The following is an 11,669-nucleotide window of genomic DNA, read 5'->3' on the forward strand; positions in this document are numbered from 1 at the left end:
CCCTACAGTCTCCCTGGTCCTCCCTGCTCAATGTCTCACGCCCCTACAGTCACCTGGTCCTCCCTGCTCAATGTCTCCGCCCCTACAGTCACCTGGTCCTCCCTGCTCAATGTCTCCGCCCCTACAGTCCCCTGGTCCTCCCTGCTCAATGTCTCTGCCCCTACAGTCCCCTGGTCCTCCCTGCTCAATGTCTCCGCCCCTACAGTCACCTGGTCCTCCCTGCTCAATGTCTCCGCCCCTACAGTCACCTGGTCCTCCCTGCTCAATGTCTCCGCCCCTACAGTCACCTGGTCCTCCCTGCTCAATGTCTCCGCCTCTACAGTCACCTGGTCCTCCCTGCTCAATGTCTCTGCCCCTACAGTCACCTGGTCCTCCCTGCTCAATGTCTCCGCCCCTACAGTCACCTGGTCCTCCCTGCTCAATGTCTCCGCCCCTACAGTCCCCTGGTCCTCCCTGCGCAATGTCTCCACTAGAGGTCGACCGATTTTCAAGTTTTCATAAACGGAAATCGGTATTTTTGGGCGCTTTTTTTGTATATTTTTTTTGTACCTTTATTTAACTACGCAAGTCAGTTAGGAACACATTCTTATTTTCAATGAGAAACGGTGGGTTAACTGCCTGGTTCAGGGGCAGAATGACAGATTTTCACCTTGTCAGCTCGGGGATCCAATCTTGCAACCTTACAGTTAACTAGTCCAACGCAATAATGACCTGCCACTCTCTCGTTGCACTCCACAAGGAGACTGCCTGTTACGCGAATGCAGTAAGCCAAGGTAAGTTGCTAGCTCGTATTAAACTTATCTTATAAACAATCGATCATAATCACTAGTTGACTACACATGGTTGATGATATTACTAGATATTATCTAGCGTGTCCTGCGTTGCATATAATCTGACTGAGCATACAATCATACAAGCATCTAAGTATCTGACTGAGTGGTGGTATGCAGAAGCAGGCGCGTAAACATTCAAACAGCACTTTTGTGCGTTTTGCCAGCAGCTCTTCGTTGTGCGTCAAGCATTGCGCTGTTTGACTTCAAACCTATCAACTCCCGAGATGAGGTTGGTGTAACCGATTTGAAATGGCTGGCTAGTTAGCGCGCTAATAGCGTTTCAAACATCACTCGCTCTGAGACTTGGAGTGGTTGTTTCCCTTGCTCTGCATGGGTAATGCCTTGATGTGGTGGCTGTTGTCGATGTGTTCCTGGTTCGAGCCCAGGGAGGAGCGAGGAGAGGGACGGAAGCTATACTGTTACACTGGCAATACTAAAGTGCCTATAAGAACATCCAATAGTCAAAGGTATATGAAATACAAATGGTATAGAGGGAAATAGTCCTATAGTAACTACAACCTAAAACTTCTTACCTGGGAATATTGAAGACTCATGTTAAAAGGAACCACCAACTTTCATATGTTCTCATGTTCTGAGCAAGGAACTGAAACGTTAGCTTTCTTACATGGCACATATTGCACTTTTACTTCTCCAACACTTTTTTTGCCTTATTTAAACCAAATTGAACATGTTTCATTATTTTACTTGAGGCTAAATTGATTTTATTGATGAATTATATTAAGTTAGAATGTGTTCATTCAGTATTGTCGTTATTATAAATAAAAAACGGCAGATTTTTGCTCGGTATCGGCTTTTTGTCCTTCCAATAATCGGTATCGGCGTTGAGGTCGACCGATTATGATTTCTCTAGTCTCCACCCCCCACAGTCAGCGTGTTTGAAGGGATCAGATTAAGCGAAGAGACTCTCTAATATTGGTCACATAATGAGGTGTTTTTTGGGATGCAAGGTGGTTTGTCGATCAAAGATTCTGCTTTGTCTGACTGCCGAGATCCGGCTCTCTCCTTCCTATTCGTTCTGTAACCAGGGATCTCTCTCTCCTTCCTATTCGTTCTGTAACCAGGGATCTCTCTCTCTCCTTCCTATTCGTTCTGTAACCAGGGATCTCTCTCTCTCTCCTTCCTATTCGTTCTGTAACCAGGGATCTCTCTCTCTCCTTCCTATTCGTTCTGTAACCAGGGATCTCTCTCTCCTTTCTATTCGTTCTGTAACCAGGGATCTCTCTCTCCTTCCTATTCGTTCTGTAACCAGGGATCTCTCTCTCCTTCCTATTCGTTCTGTAACCAGGGATCTCTCTCTCTCTCCTTCCTATTCGTTCTGTAACCAGGGATCTCTCTCTCTCTCTCTCCTTCCTATTCGTTCTGTAACCAGGGATCTCTCTCTCTCTCTCTCTCCTTCCTATTCGTTCTGTAACCAGGGACTCTCTCTCTCTCTCTCTCTCCTTCCTATTTGTTCTGTAACCAGGGATCTCTCTCTCTCCTTCCTAGACGTTCTGTAACCACACTGAGATTGAGAAGCTGCTGGACACTAGTGAGTCTGACCAGGACAGAGAGCTGATCGGAGATTTCACCAAACCCTGTGTCCTGTCCACCGTGGAGGGTAAACACCAGGACCTGAAATACATCACCCCTGAGATGGTGAGAACTACTGCTGTTATATGATACAGCCATGTGTCTAATCACCACTAGTATTCCCTATGTAGTGCACTACTTTTGACCAGAGCGCATGGGGTGTTTGACCAAGGTCCCCGGTCTTCTCACCTCACAACATCCAACCTGCCAAGCCTCTTGAGCTTATTTGACTACTGAACACTCGTTTAACTAACTTTTTAATGTTTTTATAAGGCCTCTAGAAATATATCGTAAGGTAGTCAAATATCCAGTAGGAAGTTGTAGATGCTACATAGTTTATCTACTAAAAACCATGTTGAGCTCGGACGATTAACCCAAAGACAATAGACCCTGGTGTTATGGAGACAGACCCTGGTGTTATGGAGACAGACCCTGGTGTTATGGAGACAGACCCTGGTGTTATGGAGACAGACCCTGGTGTTATGGAGACAGACCCTGGTGTTATGGAGACAGACCCTGGTGTTATGGAGACAGACCCTGGTGTTATGGAGACAGACCCTGGTGTTATGGAGACAGACCTGGTGTTATGGGGAGACAGACCACAATTATTGCTGGAGACAGACCTGGTGTGTGGAGACAGACCCTGGTGTTATGGAGACAGACCACCAGGTATATCAATAAGAAAAGCTGACTGCAGGCCTGGTTTAAACAGCTTTCTGGATGTATAGTTTTTACTGCTCCTAGTGTTTATTGTAATAATTGTACTTGAAAAAGCCTTATTTTACTATCTATTAAGTTTGTTTCATTGTTTGTGCGTTTGTGAACACTGAGAGTCATCACTGTGAAAGTTTCCAATTCATCCTGTTTGGATTGTTTGCCAAGCGGGGAGATTTTGACAGGTCATTCGGTGGCCACGTAGGCTAATTAGTCGCTCAATCCAGCAACAAGATCATAGTTTAAATATCTGTCACCGAATTACTCTTCCTCAGGTGACTGGTGTGGTAGGTTTGAAAGTATGATCAAGAGACCAGATGTCTCATTATAGTTACTATTTTGACAGGTTGCACATCAATGTGGATTTATGCATTTCCTGAATGTTTGAACCGAGTCCTGTCATTAATGTAACTGTCCATTTTTAACTTAAACTGATTTTTTTTTTAAATTTATCGCACAAAATGGTTAAATTGATGGTAATATGAATGTTTTTGCATATAACCATGCTCTAAGTATTGGGGCTCGAACCTGAGACTAACCTGTCTGCTCTGAGCGGCCAGCTGGATCCTCTATAACCTGAGACTAACCTGTCTGCTCTGAGCGGCCAGCTGGGTCCTCTATAACCTGAGACTAACCTGTCCGCTCTGAGCGGCCAGCTGGGTCCTCTATAACCTGAGACTAACCTGTCCGCTCTGAGCGGTCAGCTGGATCCTCTATAACCTGAGACTAACCTGTCCGCTCTGAGCGGCCAGCTGGGTCCTCTATAACCTGAGACTAACCTGTCCGCTCTGAGCGGCTCAGCTGGGTCCTCTATAACCTGAGACTAACCTGTCCGCTCTGAGCGGCCAGCTGGATCCTCTATAACCTGAGACTAACCTGTCCGCTCTGAGCGGCCAGCTGGGTCCTCTATAACCTGAGACTAACCTGTCTGCTCTGAGCGGCCAGCTGGATCCTCTATAACCTGAGACTAACCTGTCCGCTCTGAGCGGCCAGCTGGGTCCTCTATAACCTGGGACTAACCTGTCTGCTCTGAGCGGCCAGCTGGATCCTCTATAACCTGGGACTAACCTGTCTGTTCCTCAGATGGTGTCCGCTCTGAGCGACCAGCTGGATCCTCTATAACCTGAGACTAACCTGTCTGCTCTGAGCGGCCAGCTGGATCCTCTATAACCTGAGACTAACCTGTCTGCTCTGAGCGGCCAGCTGGATCCTCTATAACCTGTCTGCTCTGAGCGGCCAGCTGGATCCTCTATAACCTGAGACTAACCTGTCTGTTCCTCAGATGGTGTCCGCTCTGAGCGGCCAGCTGGATCCTCTATAACCTGGGACTAACCTGTCCGCTCTGAGCGGCCAGCTGGTCCTCTGTAACCTGGAACTAACACATCAAAACTCTGAAATCAGCCTTTCCAGGTCCTCTCTAACTGAGACCACGCCTGTCATGCTCTGGCGTAGCTGGATCCTCTATAACCTGGGAACTAACCCATACGTTCTGTTCTTCCTCAGAATGGTGTCAGCAGGCGTAGCTGGATCCTCTATAACCTGGGACTAACCTGTCCCACTCCCTGAGGCATCAGCTGGGTCCTCTATAACCTGAGACTAACCTGTGTCCACGCTCTGAGGCGCCCAGCTGGAGTCCTCTATAACACAGACAACCTGTCATCTCTGAGCGGCCCAGCTGGATCCTCCTGTGGAGACCTACAACTGTCATTCACTCAGATGGTGACAAACAGAAGAATGACTTTGGATCATAATAACCTGTCATGTTCCTCCTCAGATGGTGTTCGCTCTGAGCGGCCAGCTGGATCCTCTATAACCTGAGACTAACCTGTCCGCTCTGAGCGACCAGCTGGATCCTCATAACCTGGAGACTAACCTGTCCGCTCTGAGCGGCCAGCTGGATCCTCTATAACCTGAGACTAACCTGTCTGCTCTGAGCGGCCAGCTGGATCCTCTATAACCTGAGACTAACCTGTCCGCTCTGGAGCGACCAGCTGGATCCTCTATAACCTGAGACTAACCCGTCCGCTCTGAGCGGCCAGCTGGATCCTCTATAACCTGGAGACTAACCTGTCTGCTCTGAGCGGCCAGCTGGGTCCTCTATAACCTGAGACTAACCTGTCCGCTCTGAGCGGCCAGCTGGGTCCTCTATAACCTGGAGACCAACCGGTCTGTTCTGAGCGGCCAGCTGGATCCTCTATAACCTGTCTGTTCGTCAGATGGTGTCTGCTCTGAGCGGCCAGCTGGATCCTCTATAACCTGGGACTAACCTGTCTGCTCTGAGCGGCCAGCTGATCCTCTATAACCGGAGACTAACCTGTCTGTTCCTCCTCAGATGGTGTCCGCTCTGAGCGGCCAGCTGCATCATGTTGTCGAGAGGATCGTGGTGATTGACTGTCGCTACCTGTATGAGTTTGGGGGCCACATCAAGGAGCCCCTGAACCTCTACCAGGAGGGCAGTGTGTGAGGGAGCCTCCTTCGCACCCCCATCGCCCCCTCTCCCCTGACCACAGGGTGCTCCTCGTCTTCCACTGTGAGTTCTCCTCAGAGCGAGGGCCCAGGATGTGTCGTTGCATAGAGAGGGACAGACGATGAACGAGTACCCTAACCTGCACTACCCAGAAATCTACATTCTCAAGGGGAGGCTACAAGAGTTCTTCCCTACTTCCGGGTAAAACACAATCCTACTTTTGAAACATTTTGATGGCTTTATCACTAATAATCAAAAGTGAATTAGTTGACATGAATATTTTTGTTTCTGTGTAGTTTCTATAACAAGCCGTTCAGTTTGGCGACCACACATTGTAATGGCAATGCATTGATGGAGACTCCTTCTCACTCCAGATGCAGTGTGAGCCCCAGGGGTACCGGCCCATGCACCACCAGGACTTTAAAGAGGACCTGAGGAAGTTCAGACTGAAGAGCAGGACCTGGGCCGGGGAGCGCAGCAAGAGGGACTGTACAGCAGACTGGAAGAAGCTGTAGCCCCCCCCCCGTAACCCTACTGCCCACCCTCCCTACCCCCTCCCCCTGTAACCCTACTGCCTGCCTCCCCCGTAACCCTACTGCCCCCCTCTCAACCCTACTGCCTGCCTCCTCCCCCCACCATAACCCTACTGCCTGCCTCCCCGTAACCCTACTGCCCCCTCTCCATTAACCCTACTGCCCACCCTCCCTACTCCCCTCCCCCTGTAACCCTACGCCATCCTTTTCCCTCCCTGTAACCCTACTGCCTGCTTGCTCCCCCGTAACCCTACTGCCCTCCCTGTAACCCTACTGCCTGCCTCCTCCCCCCTGTAACCCTACTGCCTGCCCCCTCCCCCCAACCCTACTGCCTGCCCCTCCCCTGTAACCCTACTGCCTGCCTCCCGGTAACCCTACTGCCTCAAGCCAAGAGAGCTGTAACCCTACTCCCCCCCCTCTCCGTACCCTACTGCCTCAAGCCAAGAGAGCTGTGACACACTGCCACCACCACTAGCCTATACTACCTTGCCACTCTTACACTCCCCACCAGACCACTGCAGCCTTCCAGTCTCCAGAGGAGTTTTTGGGGTGTTCCAGTTTTAACCCCGTCTTTTATTCCCAGCGTCTGGCCATCACCTCTGACTGCAGAACCAAGATCTGGTCACTGTGTAATGTGACTGCAGAACCAAGAGCTGACCACTGTGTTTAATGGGACTGCAGAACCAAGATCTGACCACTGTTTAATGGGACTGCAGAACCAAGATCTGACCACTGTTTAATGGGACTGCAGAACCAAGAGCTGACCACTGTTTAATGTGACTGCAGAACCAAGATCTGGCCACTGTGTTTAATGGGACTGCAGAACCAAGATCTGACCACTGTTTAATGGGACTGCAGAACCAAGAGCTGACCACTGTTTAATGTTTAATGGGACTACAGAACCAAGAGCTGACCACTGCCAGACATGACAAAGACTAAATACTACCTGGTTTAAAACCGTTCAACTGATGTCTCCTCACTGGACAGATGTGCTGCTCAGAATGAATGAATGAAATGAGTTCTGTATGTGCTGTATAAATACTACTCTATTTTATTAAGCACTTAATTTAAAATGTGTTTTTTTTTTTTTTTAGATGGCCGTGGGGTGTTTTGGGATTTTGAGTTCCTCTTGTGTGCATTTTTGTTAAGACTTTTTTTTTTTTTTGGTTAAGTGAGATTTTGTAGAAAGCCTCTCCTTAGGCCATAATCACACACCCTCGTAATGTGGAAGTGTCTTAGTATTGGATGTTTTTTGTGAGTTGTGAGAACTTCTATAAGAAGTATAGTTTGTACAGATATTGATAATCAAATAATATTTTGGGATATTCTACAATTAACTCGTCCACATGCTCGCCCTCTTTGACCAAAAAGTACATTTTTGAAAACCCTTCCCTGCTTTCTTTGAAGTGAAATGTCTTTTTCAATTGCTGCAGGTCACTTAAAGTGAGTCAGAGGGTTTGAGTGTTCCTCAACAGCACGCTATTTCCATAAAAATCACTTTGACCAGAGCCCTATGCAGTTGGGTGTTATTTTGGGATTCACACGTTACCTCCATGTTGTGTTGGTCACAAAAAGAGCCCTTCTGGTGTGAACAGGAAGTGCTAAGATTAGAAGTGAGTGTAGAACAAGACAAATATGTTTGTTCTAAGGGAGAGTTGCTGAATAAATCTCATTTTGACCATCTTTATCCATACTTTGACTATATTTGTTATGTGTTGTATGGGACTGAAACTTCTAGAAGTTAAACTGATCATAGAGAAACAGTCACTCCACTATTAAAAATGTGCTTGAATCAGAAACATCTTTTTTTTTGGGGGGGCTTAAATTCCACATTTTCAAACACTTAAAACACGAAAAACCAAAAGGGTGAGCTATGGATCCAATTTCCTCTGCGCATTTATCATAATTCACTATAAATCCCTGTTACATCCTGACAACCATATCACTGGCCAGCTGAAAGGCCTTTCAAATCAGTTTATTTGGCACATACGCCAAATACAACAGGTGTAGGAGAACAGTGAAATGCTAACATAACAGTAGTAGACCTCACAGTGAAATGCTGTATACAACAGGTGTAGGAGACCTCACAGTGAAATGCTGAATACAACAGGTGTAGTAGACCTCACAGTGAAATGCTGAATACAACAGGTGTAGTAGACCTTACAGTGAAATGCTGAATACAACAGGTGTAGTAGACCTCACAGTGAAATGCTGAATACAACAGGTGTAGTAGACCTTATAGTGAAATGCTGAATACAACAGGTGTAGTAGACCTCACAGTGAAATGCTGTATACAACAGGTGTAGGAGACCTCACAGTGAAATGCTGAATACAACAGGTGTAGTAGACCTCACAGTGAAATGCTGAATACAACAGGTGTAGTAGACCTTACAGTGAAATGCTGAATACAACAGGTGTAGTAGACCTCACAGTGAAATGCCAAATACAACAGGTGTAGGAGACCTCACAGTGAAATGCTGAATACAACAGGTGTAGTAGACCTCACAGTGAAATGCTGTATACAACAGGTGTAGGAGACTCACAGTGAAATGCTGAATACAACAGGTGTAGTAGACCTCACAGTGAAATGCTGAATACAACAGGTGGTAGACCCTACAGTGAAATGCTGAATACAACAGGTGTAGTAGACCTCACAGTGAAAATGCTGAATACAACAGGTGTAGTAGACCTCACAGTGAAATGCTGAATACAACAGGTGTAGTAGACCTTACAGTGAAATGATGTATACAACAGGTGTAGTAGACTCATAGTGAAATGCTGAATACAACAGGTGTAGTAGACCACAGTGAAATGCTGAATACAGCAGGTGTAGTAGACCCCTACAGTGAAATGCTGAATACAACAGGTGTAGTAGACCTCACAGTGAAATGCTGAATACAACAGGTGTAGGAGACCTCACAGTGAAATGCTGAATACAACAGGTGTAGTAGACCTCACAGTGAAATGCTGAATACAACAGGTGTAGTTGACCTCACAGTGAAATGCTGAATACAACAGGTGTAGGAGACCTCACAGTGAAATGCTGAATACAACAGGTGTAGTAGACCTCACAGTGAAATGCTGAATACAACAGGTGTAGTAGACCTAACAGTGAAATGCTGAATACAACAGGTGTAGTAGACCTCACAGTGAAATGCTGAATACAACAGGTGTAGTAGACTTTACAGTGAAATGCTGAATACAACAGGTGTAGTAGACCTCACAGTGAAATACTGAATACAACAGGTGTAGTAGACCTCACAGTGAAATGCTGAATACAACAGGTGTAGTAGACCTCACAGTGAAATGCTGAATACAACAGGTGTAGTAGACCTAACAGTGAAATGCTGAATACAACAGGTGTAGTAGACCTCACAGTGAAATGCTGAATACAACAGGTGTAGTAGACCTCACAGTGAAATGCTGAATACAACAGGTGTAGTAGACCTCACAGTGAAATGCTGAATACAACAGGTGTAGTAGACCTCTACAGTGAAATGCTGAATACAACAGGTGTAATTGACCTCACAGTGAAATGCTGAATACAACAGGTGTAGTAGACCTCACAGTGAAATGCTGAATACAACAGGTGTAGTTGACCTCACAGTGAAATGCTGAATACAACAGGTGTAGTAGACCTCACAGTGAAATGCTGAATACAACAGGTGTAGTAGACCTCACAGTGAAATGCTGAATACAACAGGTGTAGTTGACCTCACAGTGAAATGCTGAATACAACAGGTGTAGTAGACCTTACAGTGAAATGCTGAATACAACAGGTGTAATAGAGGCTATATACAGTAGTGAAGCTATATACAGTAGAGGCTATATACAGTAGAGGGGCTATATACAGTAGAGGGTATATACAGTAGAGCACATATGTCAGAGTCAAGGCCCGCGGGCCACATCCGGCCCACGAGAAGGTTTTTACGGCCCCTGGGATGATCTTGATTTGTGTTAGAACAGCCCGCAGACCGCAGCAAGCGGTAACCATGAATCTTTTACCACGCACCAATACATTCCCACAATGCAAGCGTTGGCCTTGCAGGCAGTAGGCTGCTTCATTTCAATATTTATTAGCTGTGTCAGCATCACAGTAAAATTAACTTTCAGATACCCATCAAAAATGGCAAAGCGGAAGGTGGACACTGAGAACCGGGGTTTCAAACAAGGTGGGAGTCGGAGTATATGTTCACGGAGGTAGCTGGAAAACCTGTGTGTCTTCTGTGTGGAGAAAGTGTGGCGGTACTGAAAGAGTATAATCTGAGACGACATTATGAAACGAAACACGCGGACAAAAACAAGAATATGGACATGGAACAAAGGCTACAAAAGGCAGAGGAATTAAAACGAGGCCTCAAATCTCGACAGGCTCTGTTCAAAAAAGCCAAATCACAAGGCCAGGCTGCTGTCAAGGCCAGTTTTATTTTGGCAGAAGAGATCGCTAAATCAGCCCGGCCATTTACGGAGGGGATTTCATCAAAAACTGCATGATTAAAGTTTGTGACGAAGTTTGCCCAGAAAAAAGGCAACTCTTTTTAAATGTGAGTCTGAGCAGAAACACCATTGCCGAGAGAGTAGACCAGTTGTCCATCAATCTAAAAGAGCAGCTTGTGAAAAAGGGAAAAGATTTCATTGCATATTCCTTGGCTGTGGATGAGAGCACCGACATTTCTGACATTGCCCAGTTGTCAATTTTCATCCGCGGAGTGGACTCCAGCCTAAGCGTGACAGAGGAGTTTTTGGCTTTACGTCCTATGCATGGCACAACTACGGGGCATGATTTGTATGAAGAGGTGTCAAGATGTGTAAATGAGATGGAGCTGCCTTGGGAAAAACTCGTGGGTTTGACAACCGACGGAGCACCTGCGATGTGTGGACACAGGAGCGGACTGGTGGCGAAGATACGGGAAAAGATGCAAGAGGAAAACGCGACAGGTGAGCTGACAGCTTATCATTGTATCATACACCAGGAAGCGTTGTGCGGTAAAGCCTTGAAAATGGAGCATGTAATGAGCATCATCACGCGCACAGTTAACTTTATCAGAGCCAAAGGTTTGAATCACCGCCAGTTCAAGGCATTTCTGACGGAGTTAGAAACGGAGCATGGTGATTTGCCTTATCACACAGAGGTGCGATGGCTAAGCCAGGGAAAGGTGCTTCAAAGATGTTTCGAGCTTCGTGAGGAGATTTGTCTGTTCTTGGACAGCAAAGGGAAAGACACAACACAACTCCGAGACGAAATGTTTCTGTGTGAAATGGCTTTTCTGTGTGACATTACGAGTCATCTGAATGCAATGAACTTGCAGCTGCAGGGTTCGGGATCATGTCATCTCTGATATGTACAGTACAGTGAAGGCATTTAAAACCAAACTGACTCTGTGGGAGACGCAGATGCGGAAAGAAAATTTGAGCCACTTTCCCAGCTGCCAGACCATGAAAGAGAAGCTCTCTACCAGTGCGTTCCCGAGCGCACAGTTGGCTGATAAAATAGGTATGCTTGCCGCTGACTTTCGACGCTCGATTTGCTGA

The 11,669-nt window shown here is 46.7% G+C and overlaps 1 pseudogene; it reads left to right on the top strand.

Annotated features, from left to right (window-relative positions):
- Window positions 1-30: 30 nt before the first annotated feature.
- On the top strand, window positions 31-6,119 carry LOC135538016 (M-phase inducer phosphatase 2-like; annotated as a pseudogene).
- Window positions 6,120-11,669: the final 5,550 nt, after the last annotated feature.

This window comes from Oncorhynchus masou, unplaced genomic scaffold (assembly GCF_036934945.1).
Source record: "Oncorhynchus masou masou isolate Uvic2021 unplaced genomic scaffold, UVic_Omas_1.1 unplaced_scaffold_8902, whole genome shotgun sequence".
In the NCBI taxonomy this organism is placed as follows: domain Eukaryota; kingdom Metazoa; phylum Chordata; class Actinopteri; order Salmoniformes; family Salmonidae; genus Oncorhynchus; species Oncorhynchus masou.